Source organism: Rana temporaria, chromosome 3 (assembly GCF_905171775.1).
Source record: "Rana temporaria chromosome 3, aRanTem1.1, whole genome shotgun sequence".
NCBI lineage: Eukaryota > Metazoa > Chordata > Amphibia > Anura > Ranidae > Rana > Rana temporaria.
In genome coordinates this window covers 145,055,034-145,063,362 of record NC_053491.1, presented here as the reverse complement: position 1 = coordinate 145,063,362, position 8,329 = coordinate 145,055,034, and the positions used below count along the sequence as shown (strand labels likewise).

Sequence of the window (8,329 nt, the reverse complement as noted above, 5' to 3'; positions counted from 1 at the left end):
CTTCAGAGTGCCACAGGTGGTGCGTACAGTTGGACATAGAGGTGAATGGCTGAATGCACCCTGTACTCAAACGCCAGTGCTTCATTGCATTGGTGTTTACCTGCACATACACCTACAACATGTTTTCCTGAACGTGCACAGAGGCGGCGGCTTCGGTCTGATCGGCTGTGTGACTGTGAGGCAGTCACAGCCAAGACCTATCAGAGCCACGGCTGGGTCCCGGGTGTGCCGACGCAAAGCCCCCCGTGTGTCACTGTTACGGCGGCGGCTGCTGCCGCCTCCCTGTCCTCACCGCTGCACAAGTCCTCTTCAGTCGTGGAGAGTGGGCGCCGGCCTGACATCCCCACCCCATAGTTAGTCACTGCTGCCCGCCCTCTCTCCAGCCAAACTCCGCCCGCACTCTACCGCCCTCCCAAGCCACCGACTCCTCCGGCCACTCTAGAATAAAAAAAATAAAAAATAATATTGGCAAAGGCATCGGGAGCATTTGCGCGAGTACTTCTGTATCGGTCCCGATACCGATACTAGTATCGGGACAACCCTACTTTAAACACTGTATGTTAAAGCGGAGTTCCACCCAGAAATTTAACTTCTGCTTTTTGGAATTCTCCCCCCCCCCCCCCCCCGAGTCATATTTTGCACCTTTCCGGGGGGCGCAGATACCTGTCTAATACAGGTATTTGCTTTCACTTCCGGGCATAGATATTTGCGGATATCTACACCACGTCTGGCACCTCCTCCACCCCCCACCGATGTCTTATGGGAGACACACAGGTCCCAGAAGACAGCAAGGACTATTTAGATCGCACATGCGCAGTAGGGAACCAGAAAGTGAAGCCACAAGGCTTCACTTCCTGATTCCCTTACCAAAGATGGCAGGAGCACCAGAGAGCCGAGGGACAGATCGGCTTTGGGTACCGGCATCGTGGGCGCCATGGACAGGTAAGTGTCCATATTTTAAAAAGAAAAGTCAACAACTGCAGTATTTGTAGCTGCCGACTTTAAAAAAAATAAAAAAAAAATCGTTGGAACTCCGCTTTAATGTATGGTCTCAGTCGTTTCAATCCAGTTTGTCCCTTATCTCTACATTACTATCATTTCCATATTTTCATTAAAATGTCCCACAATACTACAACCGTAACATAACTGTACTTCACAGATCGTAAGATTAAGAAAAGATTTAACCGATTTTCAGTGAAGCACTATCAACAGAGCTACAATCAATGGAAACAGAAAAAAAGTGTGCAGTCCATTACAAGTTTTGAAATACAGTTAAGACATCCACACCTCCTTGTGTCTTGGCTCATATTTTGTATGTATAAATCTGATGATGGCAATAACAGAGGATATTGAAGAAAATTGATAACAGGTAGAATGGGAAAATACAAAAGAAAAAAATGGAACAAGGAGTAGTAGAAGAGAAAGAATTTGGTCTTTTGGTCACCATTGACAGGTGTACAAGAATACTGGGTTGGAAGGGTGGCACAAGGAGCCCGCCCAAAGGAAAAAGACAGGGTATTAACCCTCCAACTTCCATCAGGTTAGAGTGGTTGTAAACCCTTACAAACCACTTTTTGCTACAGGTAAACCTATAATAAGGCTTACCTGTAGCTAGCCTGGATATCTTCTAAACCTCCACTTGTATCTGCATGTGCCGAAGGCATCAAAACATGCACACTGTCGTGCTGTTGCTTCAGTTATACTGTGTGGTTACCGGCAGCTCCCACACACATGCGCAGGAGTGACGTCATGAGGCTCTGATCAATCACAAAGCCGGAGTCCGCGGCCCCAGAAGGAAGAGGGGCGAGAAGATGGACACAGCCTACACAGGGGACATCGCTGGATTTGTTTGTAGGCAAGTGTCACATAATGGGCTAGTTTATTATGCTTTTAATTTGCAGGGTTTTCAGTGAGCAAAGGAGGAAGTAAAACCCATCAGGATTTACTAGCTCTTTAAGATATTGGAGTGTAATAATGTTCATTTTTGAATGATAATATAACATCCAGGCATTGCTGGCTATTAATTCACCATATTATTAATCTACCCTATGTTTGACATTTGGAAATGGGATAAACGGTTGTTTCAAACTTTTAACAACACTGAGCTGCAAGTAGGATGTACTGTTAATTTTTGTATGAGTTTAGCAAGTACATCAATTTTACTACGTAAAAAGGCCTGTCGGTTTTTATTTTGGAACATCTTTATGAACTTCCACCAGATATGCAACACATCTCCAGTAGTAAAACGGCCATGGAAATAATCAAGATAACTAGCATCAAGATGTAAAATTCACCTCATCATTACTTAATAATACACCTTGATATTAATCACATGTAATAAAGGAAGGAGAGCCAGTGTTTCACAAAAGGGTTAAAAGAAAAAGTTCACACCTTTTAACAAAAAATTATGAATGCATTTTTTTTTCTAGTAAAAAAACTGCATGTATTATTTTTTTGTTTTAGGAGCCCAGAAAGCATTGTACCAGCGATCAGCAGACCATCAGTGTAAGCTGTCTCTCCGTGCAGTTTAATATCCAAACAAAAGAACTCTCTGCTCCAGGTGAGATGGGAAGTTTGACGATTTCATACAACCAACAATGAAAGAGATGGCTGCACTCCAAGATCAATCAAAATTCTTTAATGTCCAAACATCCCAAGTGTTACAGACAGACGGGCAGGTAGACTAGTTTCACACACTAACAGGTGCGCTTAATCATTTACGTGTAATGTACTGTAATGATTAAGCGCGCCTGTAAGTGTGTGAAACTAGTCTACCTGCCCCTCTGTAACACTTGGGATGTTCGGAAATTAAAGAATTTTGATTGATCTTGGAGTGCCTTTGTGCAGTTGAACACTGACAGGAAGAATCAATGAACTACCACAGCACTCAACAGCGCTGTGGTAGTTCTTTGAAAAATTGAGAACTACAAGCTGACAGCCGCAAAGGCCAACAGTACTTGTAGTTCATTAATTTACATGGATCTGTGGATCAATGATGCAGCCACATAGCCGCGCTCTCCTTGTATTGTGGCAGCAAGTGCGGGGAGAAGATCCCCGACTTGCTGCCACAAGGAGGGGGGAAAGTTGGCAAAGGGATCTTATATTCTCATATGTAAAACCAAGTAACTTGCAAAAGAGGTAAGGAAGTGATGAACTTTATGATAATAAAGTTATCATAGGATATGCAAGAGTTGGAGGGGACTTCTCACCAGGAAAACCCCAAACCTCTTTGCTTGCAATAAACATTAAAAATATGGCTACACACGTGGATTTATAGTGCATCCTACACCCCATGGATAAACAATTTGCATACTACTTCGACACCTCCCATTACTTTTTAATCTGGAATCCCATAAAACACATTGAATCCCAGCTGTGCTCCCTCCATTCCCTTGAGTTCATCACCCTCACCATCCAAGACACCTCTAAGCAATTCTCACCAGCAGCATAAAGAAAAAGGTACTCCATGATCCCCAGGTCCAGAAAGCAATTACGAAGGCCAGGCTACCTGTGCATTAGACCGTGCCTCCTCCCCAGTTGAGTTGGAAGCCCTGACATGCATCCTATGGGAGTATCAAAGTGTTTGTAAAGTTACTAAAATGAGTTTACATGTATGTAATGTCGATATCCAAACATTGCCAAAACTGTAAGTGTTTGTTACAAAAGGATAAATACAGTTTCGGACACCGCACCTGTGAGAGAAGCGGGAAGGGCCAAGACCCCCCTATGACGTCAGCCGACCAGCAGAGAATCTCCGCCTCTCCTGCTTCTCTCCATAGATCGAAAGCCAGCCAGCACAGGGGGTCACGTTACCGCAAAGCTGTGGTGTGAGAAATGGTATTTATCCTTTTAATTTCTAACAAACACATACAGTTTTGGTAATGGCTGGATATTTACATTACGTACATTGAAATGTGCTGCATTATGCAGCAGACTAGAGGATGGAGGGGCGGGGAGGAAACATTTTTATGTGGACAGGGAGGGAGGTGGTTGAGACTGTCAGAGGAGAGACAAGGGCTGCGGATGATGGAGACACGTAACCTGACCATGGTAGTCAAGGCTCAGTAGCCATTAATACAGTGGTCAGCAGACACAGGGGTACTCAGGAACTGGCAGGATCAACCAGGTTTATTACCAATTAGGAAGAGAAGAATTGCATAGCACAAGCACTGTGCTGTTATTCATGCCTTAAAAGAACAGAATCTTATGTTTGTATTGGATGAGGCCATTTACAAACATGATTCACTCCTTTTCCTCCCCATTCACTGTTTAAGAAATTAATGGAGTCATGTGCTCTTGTCTCAGTCCCAACAGTTTCACATCTGACATCCTGACCCCGATCCTGGAAACATTTAACTTCTATTTCGGAGAAATGCCCTTTCCCAAAGTCATGCAAAGAAGCACATATCTCCATCCTAAAAAAAAAACAAGGACCCTGCCCAGTGCTGCAGATAAAGATATATTTATCTGTATGACATCAACTTATATTTTGTTGTGGATTACCTCAAAACCCTTTTTCCCTCCTTAATTTAGGTGGGTTTATGCCCTATAGACAAGCGAGGATCATTAAAGCGCCATCACCCCTAAGCCTTCTGTTCATTGAAGCAGCAAAGGCATTTGATCTTTTAAGCTGAACATTTCTCACTGTCAACCCAACTAAAATACTTACGACTTTCAAGCACATGGGTTAGAATCAATGGCATACGATCACAACCCATACTTGTCAAAGGTGACGCTTACTAAAACGAATAATACCTAAAATGTATATAACCACCAATTGATTAAATGTGAAAGATAACTGATAAAATCCAAGTGCCAAAGCAGTATGTACAAATAGTGCAAAAAGTATCAAGTGCAAAAATAAATAATTTGTGCAAAAAATAAAAAAATGTACAAATTCGCAAAATGACAATCAAGATGATTTCCAAATGACAACGGAAAAAGATGTGCAAAAATGAATTGTAATGAAGATAAAACAGTCCTATAAAAAGTGCAATAAATAGTCCAATAATAAATGAAGTGACGGGAAAGAGCCGGGTGACGTCACTTCCAGGCGCAGCTGTGACCAGAGGTTTTATGTTTTTACACTCCGTTTGTCTGAAACTTCAAATGTAAGTTACTATTGTCCTTAATAAAATTATGTTTGCAAATTACTACACTATGGAGCCCTCCATTTTCTTTACATGAAAAATTTGTGATACTTTCCGGTGATTGGTGATCTATTGGCAATATCCTGCGTCTTGACCGGAGAAATCAGAGAGGCTCATTGTATTGATCCTGGGGTGAGAGGCTGGGGCAAACGATCTAACGCACAGTGAATGGTCGATAGTCTATGGATGGTGGCACTTGCACTTTTTGCTTGATGAAATTGGATCTTTCAATTCCATTTTTAAATAAAATGTATACATTTATTATTTGGACTATTTATTGCACTTTTTATGGGACTGTTTTATCTTCATTACAATACATTTTTGCACATCTTTCCCCTCTGTCATTTGTAAATCATCTTGATTGTCATTTTGCGAATTTAAATATTTTTTGCACAAATTATTTTTGCACATACTGCTTTGGAACTTGGATTTTATCAGTGATTTTTCACATTTAATAAATTAGTGGTTATATACATTTTGGGTATTAATTCGTTTTAGTAAGCGCCAAAATTATTTATTCATCATTCTTCTTTAGTGTGAGAACACCCTTTCTTGTTGGCAGCTACTTGTTTAGATTTTAGCTTTCATATTAGACAGTCTATTAGAACCTGTCTAACAATCTTTTTGCCTGCAGAATCCCAGGTGTGTTCTTTCTGAACTCTGCTGCTATATTAGAATGCAACCATAATATGATTCTGCTCCCCCCCTCCGCAGTGCACCTCTTTTTGATATGCAATGTACTATGTCAGGTATTATCCTACTTTGTCCCCCTTTTTCTTTCTCTGCTGCCTTTGCTCTTTTGTTTTTCACATTCCCTTATCTTCCTATAGGTATTCATAAATGGTAAGACATAATTGTATTTAAAAGTATTGAAGATGCTTATACTGCCTAATAGATGTTTTGTTAAACAAGGTAGAATAAATTCATGGCCACTTCAACCATGTACTGGATTGTGGCGTGCTACTATGCACAATATATGTTTGTTTTTTATTATTTCCTTCTTTTAGGATTTATTATTGAAGTTCTATCTATGACTCTGGTTGCCACTGTTGCTGGGATTGGTGCGTCCCTTGGGGTTCAATGGGGGGGTTGTGTACGGCCAGATAACCACAGCATATTCTTATGCTGTGGGATATTAGGGGATGGATGAAGCTCTTCGGCCAGATCTGTATTCATGCTGATGGCTTTGCCATCGGAGGTGTACAGTGTTGGTTCGACACGCCCCGTCTATTCTATTGGCGGGACGTGTGCTTGCACTCCTCCCCTTCCACGAAGAACGGCCCTGTGACTGTGACGTCTCTGGCAGGCGTCATTTGACGCCCACGGAGCGTTACAGACAGGGGATTGGCTCTCGCGGTCTATGGCCGGAACACGTGATGCGGAAGTCCCATCCGCACACGTGATCGGAGACATGCACGCTTATAACGGAGCAGGATCCCCAGGAAGTCAGACGTTTGCTCCCATATGTAGTGGCGTGCGAGACATTAGGTGTATCCGGACGTGGTGAGTACCCTTGTATAGGTTTCTATCTGGTAGCGGTGACTGGCATTATCCTCTGTATTGGACCAGCCCCCACTCAGAATGTCTCCTTTGTTTATCCATTTTTTCTAAATAGATACCATCTCATACCATCACAGCTGTGCTCTAAAAGGTCTGGTCCTCACAAATTCGGGATATTCTCCTAAATCTTATGGGAACATTTCCCCTTCATTTACATATATGCAGCATATACATATGATCCTGCATTTCTTCCTAATTTTGGACTAGCCCTGCATTTGCTGTGTCTCATACATCTGGGTATGTATATATGGGTCTCTGGATTGGGGACTTTATCTGCACTTATGCGATGGAATAGCCCTATCATCTTATTAGTATTTTTTACTTTTTACTCCATTAGGTTTATACACCAGCCTATATCTGTCTCGAAAATATACACCTATATAACATTTTGATATCTGGAACTTGTTACTCCATTGATCCAGAGTTTCCATTGGAAATCCTACTTTCTCTTATCCATTATCGTGGATGGTAGGTTCACTACACGTTTTATGATATAATCTCGCTTTTTTTTTTTTTCTATACACAAAGCGGTTAACTATCACTCCCTACTGGTGGCTTGTGGAGCTTCGCTATCACCTTTCCCTGCCTCTATTATCACTGGCAATATACATATATATATTTTTCTTTTCTCCTGCCTCACTATTTAGGCATACCCGTAATTACTCGCCAATTTTCTATATTGGCGAAGACGGGTCACTTTTGGATATATTTGTTCTATTCATACGGGTATGTGGCATGTCCCTACACCTCCCTCACTTGAACCTTTTTCGCACCGCTCGCTTGGTAATTTGTGGCAACCTGAGTCATACATTATAGTGCGCTTCTGCACAAGGAATACTATTTGTCTCTATCTACAAAAACACACAATGATAAATTAAAATCTGAAGCCAATAATAGTCTATGTTTTTCCTTCCAGAAAGTTCTTTTTAAGCTCCTGAAGAAGCAGTAACATGCGAAACATGTAGAGCCTATTTATCAAAAAACGCCAATTGAAGTCTACGTTTGTTCATCAACTGTTGTTGCTGTCCCTTGTGGAGTGTTTGTGGTTTCAGTATAACCCCTCTGGGTTATTAGCATTTTAGAGATATTCTATGCTTACCAATGTTTTTAATGTAGTAAAATATATGTTTTTTTATATATTGTTTTTCTGTACTGTAATTGTTGATTCAATTACCCAGTTTTCTGGGCTTGTATCAATAAAAAACTTTTATACTTTGTGATAACCATTGGTGCCTATAAAGTCCATTATTCCATCTAAAATTAAAATTCTTTAGATTTTAGCTAGTGATTGGTTTGCGCATTAGTACCCCCCTTTTTACACTTGTCAAAGGTGCCCTGTATCTTCTTACCTAAAGATTTTTTCCATGAATCATCTAGCTATAGCCACATGAAACAGCTATATCAAAGATCTCTCCATCCATCAACACAGTGAATTAGAAAGGAGATTGTGAGCAAGGCCTTCTCGTACAACCTCAGTGCCTGACCTCACAAATGCGCTTCTGGAAGAATGGTCAAAAATTCCCATAGATGCACTCCTAAACCATGTGAACAGCCTTCCCAAAAGTTGAAGCTGTTATAGCTGCAAAGGGTGGATCAACACAATATTGAGCCCTACAGAC

The 8,329-nt window shown here is 41.4% G+C and overlaps 1 protein-coding gene across 6 annotated transcripts in view; it reads right to left on the bottom strand.

The window, feature by feature from the left end:
• The window catches only part of KIF21A (kinesin family member 21A), a 235,803-nt gene that overhangs the window by 30,748 nt on the left and 196,726 nt on the right, over positions 1–8,329 (bottom strand). The window lies entirely within an intron of this gene.